The sequence below is a fragment of the Pseudophryne corroboree genome, chromosome 6 (genome assembly GCF_028390025.1).
Source record: "Pseudophryne corroboree isolate aPseCor3 chromosome 6, aPseCor3.hap2, whole genome shotgun sequence".
NCBI lineage: Eukaryota > Metazoa > Chordata > Amphibia > Anura > Myobatrachidae > Pseudophryne > Pseudophryne corroboree.
The window spans coordinates 563911476-563927886 of NC_086449.1; the positions used below are offsets into that span (position 1 = coordinate 563911476).

At 44.4% G+C, this 16411-nt stretch overlaps 1 protein-coding gene across 1 annotated transcript in view; it reads right to left on the bottom strand.

The window, feature by feature from the left end:
* The window catches only part of LOC134932918 (uncharacterized), a 106348-nt gene that overhangs the window by 86685 nt on the left and 3252 nt on the right, over window positions 1-16411 (bottom strand). The window lies entirely within an intron of this gene.

Here is a 16411-nt window from a genome sequence, read left to right on the forward strand (position 1 = left end):
ACGGGAGAGAAGGTGGTTACAGAGAATGGCACACTGGTGAATGATAAACATGCACTTAGTAACTGTATAAATGTTAAGAATAATGTAACCAAGATTGTTGATGCTAATATTAACCCGTGCAAGCTGTACCCTGTTTTAAACTTTCCCCAGGATTGTGACCAAGAGGATGAGCCAACAACAATATCGGCACTCTCTCTAGCAGCCACCATAGCAGAAACAACAGTGGGCACGTCCCAACCAGTAAGAGCAGTATCAAAGGCCCCTAGATACACCATACACTATGCTGAAACCATTTCACCACATGTTGTAGAATCTACTCAGAATGATGTTATTGAACTTAATCCCGTTAGGGTAATTGCAGTGCCAAATGAGAAAACTGACACTTCAGGACTCACTCCTGTCAGACACATCGCCATGCACTGCCCCTTTTCCCGAATGGAATTAAGATCAATGGTGTCTGAATTCCCTGATCCTAGGAAAGATCTAGTTGCAAGCCAGGAATACATTAGAGAGCTAGAAAATACTGTGGAGCCCAATAACAAAGACTGGCAGATATTGCTGAGGGCATGTTTACCCTCCAATGTCGACTCAGCGAGATTTATAGCTGACTGTAAATTAGATGAAGAGGTACCCCTTACGGACGTGTACAACCAAGATAATGTAAAGAGAATAAATTTACAGTTAAAAGAGTATTTTCCAGCTGTTGTCAAATGGAACAAAATTTTCTCCATCAAACAAAAAGAGGGAGAAACAGCTGCTGATTATTTTCATCGGGCACTACAGGATATGGCTAAGTATACAGACATAGAAGACATTAAGACAAATGTGAATCATAGAGAAGTAGCAGTATCTGTGTTAATGGATGGTTTAAAGGAAGTATTGAGGACGAGGGTACAGACCACCCAACCATGTTGGCGAGGTCTGTCGGTGGCTACTTTGAGAGAGGCCGCTATTGATCATGATCGGAATATCACCAGACACAGGGAGTCACAAAGTGATAAGTTAATGGCCGTAAGTATACAGGCCCTGACCACAAGGCCACCTCTGTATAAATCTCCGACCCCTGTGGGTAAGTCAAATGTGGTAACTTGTTATTACTGTCATAAAGAGGGACATTTTGCACGAGACTGTAGATCGAAAAATGCACAAAAATCATATCAACCCCCTAGACAACGACATGACACACGAAATTGGGATCAAGGACCGCAGAGACGGAGTTATGAGCCACACGCAGGGGAAACAAAAAGGTATCCCCCAAAAAGAGACTGGCAAGTCACTGATAGTTCCCATTTACCCCCTTCACAGGTAATAGCTGCCAGCGCAATGCAGGGAGGTCACCACGCACCATAGGGGCGGGGCCACACCTGTAATCTGCAGCCAGTAAAATTAATTGCGAGACTTGGAAGTGAACCCGAGGTCACAATTGATGTAGCTGGTAAATCTCTAAATTTCCTTGTAGATACGGGGGCGGCCAAGTCAGTGATAAATTCGACCGTGGGCATGAGAACCACTGGTAAAACAATTCCAGCCATGGGAGTAACAGGAGTAGTACAGCACTACCCTTTAAGCAAACCTGCAGAGATTACGATAGGGCCTCTGCATACCAAGCATTCTTTTCTGCTGGCTGCATCGGCTCCGACTAATCTCCTAGGGAGAGATTTACTGTGCAAAATGGGATGCGTCATATACTGTACTCCTGAAGGTGTGTTCTTGGACATACCCGAAAACCACGCTCAGGAAGCGCAGGATATGCTAGACTCCCCAACAAGATTAATGTCACACACTGTTGTTGTAAATAGGTGTCCGTCCAAGGTAGAGGAAATGATTTCCCAGATACCGGAATCACTTTGGACCAAGGATGGACAAGACACTGGATTAATGGCAAACGTAGCCCCAGTAGTTGTGCAAGTAAAAGATGGTAGGATAGCTCCAAAAATCCCACAATACCCTCTGAAGCCAGAGGTGGAGTTAGGAGTTTACCCTGTAATAGAGCGCTTGCTACAACAGGGCATTCTGGTAAGAACGTCCAGCACTGCCAATAGTCCCATCTTCCCTGTTAAAAAGAGTGGGGGGAGGGGTTACAGATTAGTGCAGGATCTAAGAGGGATCAACAAAATAGTTGAGAGTCAATTCCCCGTAGTGCCAAATCCAGCTGTCATCCTTATGCAAATCCCTCCCACTGCCAAATTTTTCACTGTAAATGACCTCTGCTCCGCTTTCTTCTCGGTACCTCTGCACCCTGACAGTCAATACTTATTCGCATTCACACACAGAGGAGTTCAGTACACTTGGACTCGATTACCACAAGGTTTCATAGACAGTCCAAGTATTTTCTCACAGGCCCTGCATGATTGTTTACAGTCTTTCCAACCAGAGAGTGGATCAATATTGATACAGTATGTGGATGATTTACTGCTGTGTTCAGATTCACTGGAAGCGTCCCTTCGAGATACGAAACAACTCCTGTTTCATCTTTCAGACACAGGACACAAGGTTTCCAAGGACAAGTTACAATTATGCCAAACCCGTGTGAAGTATTTGGGACACTGTCTAACACAAGGACTGAGACACCTTACCGCTGATAGAATTCAAGCAATTCGTGACATGACCCTGCCACAAACCCAGCAACAGATAAGAACATTTTTAGGAATGTGTGGGTATTGCCATAACTGGATCCCAGGTTTTTCCATACTAGCCCTACCTTTGCAGGAGATGGTCTCCTCAAACAAACCTGATCGGATTTCGCACATAGACGAGTCTGAGATGGCATTTGAGAGACTTAAACAGTGCCTAACGCAGGCACCGGCATTAGGTATGCCTGACTATGGGAAACCCTTTGAGCTGTACGGAACAGAGAGTGCTGGGTGCGCAGCAGGTGTCTTAACCCAGAAGCATGGTGATGCCAGCAGGCCGGTAGCCTACTATAGCGCTCAGCTAGATACGGTAGCGCGATCCCTCCCCACATGCTTGCGAAGCGTTGCAGCAATAGCATTGCTAGTCACAAAGAGCGAAGATGTAGTGCTAGGACACAACCTCACAATTCATACACCACATGCAGTGTCAGCCTTACTGAATTCGGCCCAAACCAGACACGTCTCATCAGCACGGTTTACAAGATGGGAATTGGCATTGATGGCCCCCGTAAACATCACCATAAGGAGATGCAGCGCATTAAATCCTGCATTGTATCTCCCAGGTGTGCCTGGACAGGCACAAAGGGTGGAGGATGAGAGTGATGGTGAAGGAGGATTTAATATAGGGGATGACACGCATGATTGTATGGAATATTTGACCCAAAATTTCACGGCAAGGCCTGACATCAGTGACAACCCACTGGAAGATGTAGATTTTACTTTCTACACTGACGGTAGTTGTCACAGACAGACGGACTCGGGAGACTTGTGTACTGGATACGCAGTCGTAGATGACCAAGGTACCATAGAAGCGGAACCGCTAGGCCCACCACACTCAGCACAAGTTGCTAAACTGGTTGCCCTAACCAGAGCATGTGAATTGGCTAAGGGAAAATCAGCCAATATTTACACAGATTCTAGGTACGCCTTCGGAGTAGTCCATGATTTCAGGGCCCTATGGAGCCTCAGAAATTTCATGACGGCAGCTGGCACACCCGTAGCGCATGCAGCCCACATCAAAAGACTTCTAACAGCGATACAGGAACCCGACAGAGTGGCTGTTATCAAGTGTAAGGCTCACACATATAGCCAAGACCCGGTATCACTTGGTAACAGCCGAGCAGACGAAGCTGCTAAATCAGCAGCAGGTAACCCCATACAAACAGATAGTACACGACTGATGGTATTTAATACTGTAAATACACAGAAATTATATGAAATGCAAAATTTGTGTTCACCACAAGAAAAGGCAGTTTGGAGGTCAAAAGGATATGGCCAGGAGTCCTCAGGACTCTGGACAGGGTAAGCCAGTGGCACCCAGAGCATACCCTCCAAGTCTAGCGGAAGCGGCACATGGGCTGACTCATCTAGGCAAAGAAGGAATGTGTAAGTTGGTAAGAGCTTATTGGTGCGCCCCAGGATTTTCTTCCCATGCGGGTAAAAGAGCGATGACATGTCTCACCTGCTTGAGGAAGAATATCGGAAAGGCAATACCGACAGAGCCATCCCATATCCCTCCGACAGATGGCCCTTTTCAGGTAATACAACTTGATTTCATACAATTGCCACCTTGTAGAAATTTAAAATATGTATTGGTCTGTATTGATGTGTTCTCAAATTGGGTTGAAGCATTTCCCGCGGCCACAAATACCGCTGTATTTACTGCAAAGAAAATTGTGCAGGAATTTGTGTGTAGGTATGGTATCCCTAGAATCATTGAAAGTGATAGGGGTACCCATTTTACAGGTGAAGTCTTTCAAACAATGTGTAAGTTGATGGGAATTAATAGTAAGCTGCACACTCCGTACCGCCCCCAGGCGAGTGCGAAGGTGGAAAGAGTAAACAGCACTATTAAAAATAAATTGAGCAAGGTAATGACTGAAACAGGACTGTTATGGCCCGAAGCTTTGCCAATTGTATTATACAGCATCAGAACCACTCCCAGGTCCCCTCTTAATCTGTCTCCTTTTGAAATTCTGCTTGGTCGACAACCCCATGTTATGATTAACCCCCAGGATGATTTGAAATGTAACAATGAAGTAACCGTAAAGTACTTGGTTAAGATGAGTAAGCAATTGAGGAATCAGAATGATAATCTAAAGTTGGTGATTCCTGATCTGCCAGACAGTAATTGTCATGACATTGAACCTGGGGATTATGTAATGATACGGAATTTTCTACGCTCAGTTTGCCTTATTGACAGATGGGAAGGACCATATCAAGTCTTATTGACCAGCACAACAGCATTGAAGGTTGCCGAGAGAGAGACTTGGGTCCATTTGTCTCATTGTAAAAAGGTCACTGACCCAGAGAGGTCCCGTGATAAAGAACAGACGGTAGAGGTTGTATCACTAGAGTGTCTGTTCAGGGAGGATTGAGACGACACCTGAGCGCTGAGAATAATAAGACCGGAAGCTTGTCGAGCCAGATTTCTTTTTCCCATTTGTTATTTTCTCCAGTTCCCACCTCCCTCCTATTTCCTTTCCCCCTTCTTATTTTTCTCCTTTTACTCCTCTAAGATGGACTTGCCCCAAGAGACTGTGATCCGGATTTTCCTGTTGACCATGATGTTGACCAGAGCAGTCTGTTTCGGTGAGAGTACCATGGAGGTCGAGAAAGGATCTGGAATGGGTTCTGATGACCAGGATGCAGGCGTAAATTTCCAAGAGCAACATAATCACCGAGTAAAGTCGAGTATCAGAAAACGATCTGGTAGCATTGACAATAGAAGGAATTGTGAAGGATTGTTAGCTGAAGAGAACTGCATCTGTAGGCATTGTGACAATATAGTTGAGGATGGGTGCATCAAGAAATGTCAGTCCAGTTTTAATGTTCACATGGACCGGCATCCATTGAGTGACTATCACTCCTTAGTGGGTAAAGTGTTAAATCAGACAGACTGTTGGGTATGCTCTCAAGTACCTCAAGGTCATAGCAAATCAAGACTAGTACCATTCCCTTTAACTGTAGGAGAGGTACTTGAGCTAAGTGGTGGGAGGCCGGTGGACAAGAGGTTAATATCTCTAGTCCTCCTAGATTGAAGCTCCACCAATATCATGTGGATAGGTCCTTAGTGTGCTTTAACATTTCCAATCCCCGAAAGCCGGGAAATTGGGAAGTGTCATGGAGTAATCAAACCATGACCTTTTCATACAGACCCGACAGAATGCCCATAGACACAGAACTTATACGCCAGATAGCCGACCATGGAAAATATTTCCGGTATAGGTACACTCTAGGAAGTAGGACCATGCGAGTTGGAGAAGTATCACCAGGATACTGTGCACATGTCGTACAACCTGATACGTGTACTAAACAGATGGGAGAATTAGGGTTAGGAGATTTCACATGGAAAATTTGTAACATGATAATGTCCTACTCCATCCCATATGTTCTCCCCGATGATGCATATTTCATATGCGGGAGGAAGGCGTATAAGTGGCTTGCCCCAAACTCAGGGACTGTGTTATATTGGAAAAGTACTGCCTGAAGTAATGACTGTAACCCATAACAAAATGAAAGATATTCACCGCAGTGCTCAAGCTCCTTATACTCACACTCATTACGAGCACGTCGTTAAACGGCACCTGATAGAGAGGACAGAGCATTCAGCCTCTGATCTGATCCATGAATCCACCGGGATTCAATTCCTACTCACGTTAGATATCACTCGTACCGCCAGAGGAGTGATAAATTATAAATATATATCTGCGCTTGCAAATTTATTAGACAATATCACCGAAATGTATGACGACACATTCAGGTATACTGGGAAAGAGTTACAGGCCTACAAAACAGAACTGGTTCAGCATAGGATGATTCTTAATTACCTCACAGCTGTGACAGGCGGGTATTGTGTTGCCCTAGCAACTCAATATGGAATATGGAATATGGAATAAGTGGGAGTTTCGAAGGAAACACAATCTCACACTCGCTGCTGTGGGTAATGAGCTGACCAGTTGGGTATCATGGTTGAACCCACGAAATTGGTTCTCGGGCTTAGGAGAATGGGCCCAAGGTATTATTATGGATGTAGGGAAATTTCTTTTGTGTATTCTGGGAGTCATCATATTGGTTGGCCTGATATTTAGATGCGTTCGGGTTTTAGCGAAGCGTAAAAGTAATACCAGGGTGATGAGTTTAAGGAGCGAAGACACTGTAACAACAACAACTAATTTGATTTATGACCCAACGACAGAGACAATGTTGTGATGAAAATGTGATTCCACGGTCCGTTTCTTTCACCCGTTTCTCCTTTGTTTTCCTCCAAGGTACAAAGACATCCGCTTGGAAGAAGAATTTGACAACCTCTTTTATACAGACCATTGATGAACTATGCTACAAGCCCCAATTTCCCTAGTGACTTTAACTTTTACGATAGCCCAACACTTAGAGACTGTAACTTTATGGACAATGGAACAACTTTTGCTCGTTATTTATAGCAAAAGCACCGAGAGACATCAGGCAACATGTACATCAAGACAAGACATCAGACAAGACCTCAATCGGCGAATGCATATTAAACTCACATAGTTTACGACTGCATTTATAATAATTGCTTCTTATCTTCACCTCTACAACCTTCAGGTAATGACACACATAGTCGATAGGGAATATAGATACAGATATCAGCACTCACATATCCCCCCATTCATGTATCATCAACTAAATGTGCTCCCCCATTTGTTGCAACCAAAAGCCGAAAAGAGCTCGGTAAAGTTTGACAGCCCATCCACAGACCCGTAATACGGGATAAGAAGGAATTCAAATGTATACTTCGCAATACCTCGAAGCTTGATTTAAAACACGTACGGCACGATGATACATGACCCCTCAAACATGGATTCATACACACATGCTTCTACTATCTCACTAGGTCATACCTTTTCCCACCTGCTCCTCTCCTCCCTTTACCCAATCATAAAATGGTATTTACATTATGACATATATTTTTCTTTTTTTTAACTGTTTTAGGAAGTGGCAGTTATTGATGACTGCCAAAGGGTGGACTGTCAAAGTAGGAAAAATATCATGCTACACGTTGCCATATATCCACCCCATGCGCGTGCCTGCTGCACGTGCACATTCTCGCCCGTGCGTGCGGATACTCGCAGCTGCGTGATGGCGCCTCCTCGGGCATGCGCTCGAGCGCGTGGTATGTGCATTTACGGTAGAGTTTGTGTGCGTCTAGCGGGCGACTCAATCGTTAAATAATAAAACCACATAGTATGTTTTATAGATAATGTTCCCCTTAATAATGACTGTAAGTTTGTTTAATGTAACTGGTCGCTGGACAGAGGAATTCCTCTTTTCATGGTACGAAGGGTCAGACAGGGTTTGAGCAGTTGTGTTTGGTACCTAACTAAAGAACATTTTATTAGAAACAATCCGGTGCTGATTAGGTAAAGATTAATCGCTCCTGCGTATAGTTATGTCTATTAGTAGTTTCTGGACATTTACTATATTTGCGGTTCATTATCCATGCGGCGGGAATTCTCAGATTGCCTCCCACCTGAGCAGTTTGATATAGTCACAGCCCACCTGTTCAAACTAACCTATGACCTTTTGTTATCATGCGAGGAGACATTCCTGTGTCCAATGAACAATGAGATTGTAGGTCCCTTTGTAGTATACTGTACGCAGTGTATATAAGGACAGCCAGCCTGGCCAGCTCAGTCTTCTCTCCACAAACGGTTTTCATCTTGACTAACTCGGAGCTGGTACCAGAGCTGCGCAGCGATCATTCCCCAGTGTGTGTAAGTTATTCTCTGTAACCATTCTAAATCTCTGTTTGTATTTGCCATATTCTCTCTCTCTCTCTGTTATTGTATAAGATTGTGACGATATTGTATATTTATGTGTAGTTAGCCTGCTTAGATATTGATGTTAGCCTGTAGTGTATGAACTGTTAACTGTTTTAACTTTTACATAGCTAGATATTGTTAGTAAAGGTGTTGGAACCTTAGCAAGGTATTGTGTGTTTATTACATTGCTGAGAGTATTCAGAGTGTCTCAATCGCTCAAGAGGCTTTCATACAATAGAGGTTAATTAGCATTGCATTGTGCTCACATTACAAAACCAAGGTTTACAGTACAAACTCAATCTTTCACTGTTGCATACAAGGTTTACTGAGTGTCATCCCGTGAGCGTCTGCGCCGCTCGTGTTCTCCTCGTGGTCACGAGCGTACGCTACGCTAGTAGCGTAGTATTACGGTAGTCGGCCGCCTGTAGCGTGCTCGACACCACGCGTTAAGTTGTGAGCGAGCGTGTCGCATGTGTGTCTCGACCACGGCTAAGCGTCTGCTACGCTAAGTGCGTACCCTTACGGTACCCCATACGCCAATTGCGTACTGAGTCTCTTACCCATTTTATAGTGAATGTAATATGATAAATAATTACCTTTATCAGTACTAAACCCAGCTACACTCCTTCCCATCAACGATTCAAAAGAGGGAAGGAGAGGGGGAAATGGTAATGATGGTGAATCGTCAGATGAGGAGGAAAATGCTGCTACAGACGCAGAAAATACAACACAATCATCTCTACATGATTGCCTAGCCCTCATGGAATTGCCACCAAGCATATCAGCACAAAAAGCAATAACTCAAGCAAAAACCCCAAGAACATTAAAAGAAATCAGAGCTTTCCTGGGCCTTATTGGTTATTGCAGAGAATGGATACCCTCAGCTTCATTACTGATGCAACCTCTATATGAATTAATAAAAAAGGAGGCGTCAGCAGAAAACAGGGACACCATTTAAGAAGCAGTAAGAAAACTAAAGCAAGCCATAATAACAGCCCCAGCATTGGGATTGCCTGAACTACAGAAGACAATTGAATGATGCTTCTTCTGCCAATATGAAGTACAAGCTTCTTCAGGTACTCCCCAGTGAACATAATGTCTCCAGAGGAAACAGCAGAAGGTATGGTTACAGTCACCTTGCCCACTGGAGAAATACGTTTGTGCCTAATGAATACTGGAGCCAGCACACGCAGAAGACAGCAGAGGGAGATACCACAAGAACTGATGATATCAGAAATTCTTAAAAGGACAGGAGATGCAAGAACTACAGTCACCAATACGAGCCCAGTTCTTGACCTCGGAGTACATGTCCAGTGACTTTGCTGGAGCACAATGTCCTAAAGCTTATCCAAGGAGAATACAGTACACACCAGCAGAAGTTTAACTTTCCAGCAACTTATCAAAGGAAAGAACAAAAAGCCATTTAGAAGCAAGTTAAAACAGAAGTTCAGTATTGACTCATTCCCGCAGTACCAGTTGTAGAAGAAAGTAAGCAATACTACTGGACCAGGATAGCCCTGTGGAGGGGCTATATCACCAAGTGATTTATCCACAAAACACACAGCTAAATACAGGATGTGAATGAACTGCTGATTGCCACCACTACTAAAAGAAGTACCAAGAAGGGGCAGTGTCCTTAGTGAAGTTTCTGGAAGAACAAGACTGCAGAGCCTCAGAAGGAGAAATTGCAGCTAGTCAAGCAAGAGGTAATCTTCCTAGGACACCCAAGGTACCCGACATCTAACAAAAGTGAGAAGGAAAAGATTCATACTGCAAGCTAAGATGCCAACTAGTGTCAAGCAAGTCAGATGATCATTCCTGGGCCTAGTAAGACACTACAGAACACGGATACCTCTAGCACCAGTCTACATGCAAGCATTGTATGACAACACTGAAAGGGAGGAGGGTCCGCATCCTACATACAGCAACAGATGAATGAAGCTATTGAACAATTGGAAACAGCAGTTGCCTCATCTCAAGCCCTAGAACTACCTGACTATTAAAGAAGGAGGCCATACATAGAAGTCCTTATGTAAAATCATGGACTGAGGTGAAGATCAGTGGCCTACAACTCAAGCAAGCTTGACAGCAGTACTCAAGGAGCACCTACCGGTATCAGAGCAGTGATAGCAGCAACAGTCCTAGAAGAGTACAAGAGCACAGACACAGTGCTGAATCAGTAGTCCTAGAAGAGGACAAGAGCACAGGCATAGTGCTGAATCATGAACTTATCATCCAGTGTCCACATGCAGGTACAGAGAAGTTTCAACAAGCAAGAACCAAACACCTGTCAGCGGCAAGGCTGACCATGTATGAAGTAGCACTGCCAAAGTGCGACAAGTAACCATCAGAAGATGTATTACCCTCAACTCAGCAACCCTTTTCCAGCATTAATCAATAAAGGTGTTGAATCTCAAGATTCAAAAGGAGGGAAAAACAGATTATCTACTGATGAATGGGAAAGCAAGAAGTTGATGATAAGGACCAGGAAGGTGGTCCAGAAGAGCTAGATACAGACAGATCATCATGGATGCATGACCAGAGGGATGGTTCAGAAGAGGAAGAGAATAATTCCAGCAATCAAAAATATTCCTTTTCCTTGTGTGGCGTTAATGGAACAAGAACCTCAATTTGCCATATGTTACATACACAGCCCTACCTAATGCTCAGCAAGAGCTATATGTGGATTGATCAAGGTACCATGAGGATGGAATTCCTTATACAGGAATAAGTGACCACTGAACATGGAGTTGTGGATTCAGGATCCTTACCATCCCAGTACAAGAGTGTGGGCCAGATATGGAAAAGCAGAGCTTCAAGAAAACAAGTGGCGAAGACATACAACATGCTTCACTGATCAGACACCAGTTCAGAGCTTTGCAAGGGCCCCAGAAAAGGTTGCAGTAATTAAGATCCAGGCACATGCAAGAAATGACACTCCTGATACAAGAAGCAACAATCTGGTAAGATGCTGAAGCCAAGAGAGCAGCAGGAAAGGCAAGTCTATCCAGTAACCATTCCAGTGCCAGACTAGAAACGCTGATAGAATTTTAGAACCAAGCAGGAGAGGGTGAGAAAGTAGCCTGTGGATAAAGAAAGCAACCAAACAACCAACCAACCAACCAGTAAAGGTAGCCATCTACACCATACAGACAGAAGTAACAGAAAGAAGCAAGGCCTCAAATGCCTGATCTACAGGATTTGAAGAAATTTCAGGAACAAGCAGGTCCTGAAGAAAAAGCAGCATGGCAAAGAAGAAGAGCCAGACAAGAAAAAGACCCTGGCTTATGAAAATTAGAAGAGAAGTTATACTTACCCAGAAGCTTATATCCACATAGGTGTTAAGTCAGCCATGGACTCACACACCTGGGAGAGGATCAAATGGAAAATTTAGTTAATGGAAGATGGATAGCTCCAGGATGTTATCTAGCCGCAACCAAGTTTGTACAAGCCTACTAGATATGTAGGCCTACTGGAAATGTCCAATCCAGGACAGAAGGTCAAGTCAATCCTTGGAGCAATCCCCAAAAAGTTATTTTCCATTTCAAAGACTGCAAATTGACTATATCTAACTGCCAAAGATGTATTGGTAGCCACAGACATTTTCAGTTATTTGCCAATGGCAAAGAGCCACAGCAAAATCAATAGCTAGAAAAATAGTTTCAGAAGTTATGTGCAGATATGGGGTACCAGAAGTTATAGAATCAGATAGCGGTACACATTTCACAGGAGAAGTCATGCAGCATATAATGAAAGATTTGGGGGTACAGCAGGCCTTCCACGTGCCTTACCGTCCCCAGGTGAGTGGGAGGGGGGAACATCTGAACTTTGACCTTAAGCTAAAACTACAGAAAATGATGACAGAAACCAAAAGAACTTGGCAAGAATGCCTACCAATAGTCTTATTCAATATTAGGACCACACCTATGAAACCTAGTAAACTGACTCCATATGAAATATTGTTTGGGTCAGCTCCAAGAACAGGTTGTTATTATCCACAACAGTTACAACATAATCATGGTGATTTAACAGGTTATGTACAGGAGGTCTGTAAAACATTGACTAACTTCCATGGCCGAGTGTTTTCTTCCATTCCAGACCCAGAAGGATCAGCTACGCATAAACTAAACCCAGGAGATTGGGTCTATTTAAAGAGACATGTGAGAAAGACCTTTGAACCAAGATATGATGGTCCATATCAAGTGCTGCTAACCATGCCTACCTCAAATTTAGGTGAAAGGTCGTGATACCTGATTACACGCCTCCCACTCGAAGAAGTTGACAGTGACTCTCCAGCCAGAAGAATGAAGTTGCTTATCCTTTGGTTGTTGTTAGGGGTAATCCCCAAGGTTTGGGCTATAAGTCCAGGGGACTGGTTTACTGAAAGGGGATAGTTTAGGCCTAGTGTAGGTAGAATAGGGAGAAAAAGTGGAATCAAAAAGAGGGGAAATGATGGTGTAGGAGCTTCCGCAGTATAGCAAATATATATTGATTCACGCTTTTTCGCATTTATTAAGATATTTACTGTTAATCACAAAATGTGTTCATGTATCCTTAAATATATTGCACAGATATTCAGAAAACTATATTTGCTGAATATCTTGTTTAAAGCATGACTTGTACAAGGACAAGGCAACATCAGATGTATCCAAGGCGGACAAAGCAACACCAGATATATCCAAGGCTAATTGGGAAGAATGTTGAAGAATGTTTTGAGTTTATGTCCGAAAGACTGATAATCACAAAACAATAACCATTTTCAAGGATGTTCTAGTTGTCAATTGGAACATTGTATGACAATTGACGTATTTCAGGTTCTGAGACATACATGGTGTATTCTGATTGGCTAAAATGTATTGGCAAGCATGATTTTGTTTAAGCTATAAATAATAAACCTATGACGGCCCCTAGCAGCTCATTTATGATTTGCTTAGGTTACACATGATCCTGTGTCATCTTTTCATTCACTGACCTCCAACCGGTTGCTAAAGGAACAGAATTCTGACTGATGACTGCAGAGAGTTTATAGACCAGACCAGAAAAGGTTAAATTACCCTAACAAGAGCAACGGAATATGCTGCGCTATATAAGAAACTGCTAATAAATAATAAATAATCTGAGACATATATAAAGGCAGGGAGGTTTGAAGAATACAAAGGGCACTTTTTTTTTTATGTGGGTACAAAATGGCCTGAAATCGGACAAATCAAATGGTTATAACCCGACTGTGGTTTTGGCCATGCCCGTCTAGGAATTGAAAAATGAAAAGTTGGTAGCCCTACAGACATAGTATGCAAATATGCCAAAAGTTTAAAATTATTTGTATAGAAAATATTTATGCTAAAGCCGGGTACACACTCAACAATGTGTATACCCAGCTGACAGCACAACCAATATAACGATATATCGGCTGTACTGTACACACTGAACAAAAATAAGAATTTACTTACCGATAATTCTATTTCTCGTAGTCCGTAGTGGATGCTGGGGACTCCGTCAGGACCATGGGGAATAGCGGCTCCGCAGGAGACAGGGCACAAAAGTAAAAGCTTTAGGATCAGGTGGTGTGCACTGGCTCCTCCCCCTATGACCCTCCTCCAAGCCTCAGTTAGGATACTGTGCCCGGACGAGCGTACACAATAAGGAAGGATTTTGAATCCCGGGTAAGACTCATACCAGCCACACCAATCACACTGTACAACCTGTGATCTGAAACCAGTTAACAGCATGATAACAGCGGAGCCTCTGAAAAGATGGCTCACAACAATAATAACCCGATTTTTGTAACAATAACTATGTACAAGTATTGCAGACAATCCGCACTTGGGATGGGCGCCCAGCATCCACTACGGACTACGAGAAATAGAATTATCGGTAAGTAAATTCTTATTTTCTCTGACGTCCTAAGTGGATGCTGGGGACTCCGTCAGGACCATGGGGATTATACCAAAGCTCCCAAACGGGCGGGAGAGTGCGGATGACTCTGCAGCACCGAATGAGAGAACTCCAGGTCCTCCTCAGCCAGGGTGTGCCCCTGACCAAGTAGCAGCTCGGCAAAGTTGTAAAGCCGAGACCCCTCGGGCAGCCGCCCAAGATGAGCCCACCTTCCTTGTGGAATGGGCATTTACATATTTTGGCTGTGGCAGGCCTGCCACAGAATGTGCAAGCTGAATTGTACTACACATCCAACTAGCAATCGTCTGCTTAGAAGCAAGAGCACCCCGTTTGTTGGGTGCATACAGGATAACAGCAAGTCAGTTTTCCTGACTCCAGCCGTCCTGGAAACATATATTTTCAGGGCCCTGACAACATCTAGCAACTTGGAGTCCTCCAAGTCCCTAGTAGCCGCAGGTACCACAATAAGCTGGTTCAGGTGAAACGCTGACACCACCTTAGGGAGAAACTGGGGACGAGTCCGCAGCTTTGCCCTGTCCGAATGGACAATCAGATATGGGCTTTTGTGAGACAAAGCCGCCAATTCTGACACTCGCCTGGCCGAGGCCAGGGCCAACAGCATGGTCACTTTCCATGTGAGATATTTCAAATCCACAGATTTGAGCGGTTTAAACCAATGTGATTTGAGGAATCCCAGAACTACGTTGAGATCCCACAGTGCCACTGGAGGCACAAAAGGGGGTTGTATATGCAGTACTCCGCTGACAAACTTCTGGACTCCAGGAACTGAAGCCAATTCTTTCTGGAAGAAAATCGACAGGGCCGAAATTTGAACCTTAATGGACCCCAATTTGAGGCCCATAGACAGTCCTGTTTGCAGGAAATGCAGGAATCGACCGAGTTGAAATTCCTCCGTGGGGGCCTTCCTGGCCTCACACCATGCAACATATTTTCGCCAAATGCGGTGATAATGTTGTGCGGTCACCTCCTTCCTGGCTCTGACCAGGGTAGGGATGACCTCTTCCGGAATGCCTTTTTCCCTTAGGATCCGGCGTTCAACCGCCATGCCGTCAAACGCAGCCGCGGTAAGTCTTGGAACAGACATGATCCTTGCTGAAGCAAGTCCCTTCTTAGTATCTCTTGAAGTTCCGGGTACCAAGTCCTTCTTGGCCAATCCGGAGCCACGAGTATAGTTCTTACTCCTCTCCGTCTTATAATTCTCAGTACCTTGGGTATGAGAGGCAGAGGAGGGAACACATACACCGACTGGTACACCCACGGTGTTACCAGAGCGTCCCAGCTATTGCCTGAGGGTCTCTTGACCTGGCGCAATACCTGTCCAGTTTTTTGTTCAGACGGGACGCCATCATGTCCACCTTTGGTCTTTCCCAACGGTTCACAATCATGTGGAAGACTTCCAGATGAAGTCCCCACTCTCCCGGGTGGAGGTCGTGCCTGCTGAGGAAGTCTGCTTCCCAGTTGTCCACTCCCGGAATGAACACCGCTGACAGTGTTATCACATGATTTTTCGCCCAGCGAAGAATCCTTGCTGCCATTGCCCTCCTGCTTCTTGTGCCGCCCTGTCTGTTTACGTGGGCGACTGCCGTGATGTTGTCCGACTGGATCAGCACCAGTTGACTTTGAAGCAGAGGTCTTCCTAGGCTCAGAGCATTGTAACTTGCCCTTAGCTCCAGTATATTTATGTGGAGAGAAGTCTCCAGACTTGACCACACTCCTTGGAAATTTCTTCCCTGTGTGACTGCTCCCCAGCCTCTCAGGCTGGCATCCGTGGTCACCAGAACCCAGTCCTGAATGCCGAATGTGCTGCCCTCTAGTAGATGAGCACTCTGCAGCCACCACAGAAGAGACACCCTTGTCCTTGGAGACAGGATTATCCGCTGATGCATCTGAAGATGCGATCCGGACCATTCGTCCAGCATATCCCACTGAAAAATTCTTGCGTGAAATCTGCCGAATGGAATCGCTTCGTAAGAAGCCACCATTTTTCCCAGGACTCTTGTGCCTTGATGCACTGACACTTGGCCTGGTTTTTAGGAGGTTTCTGACTAGCTCGGATAA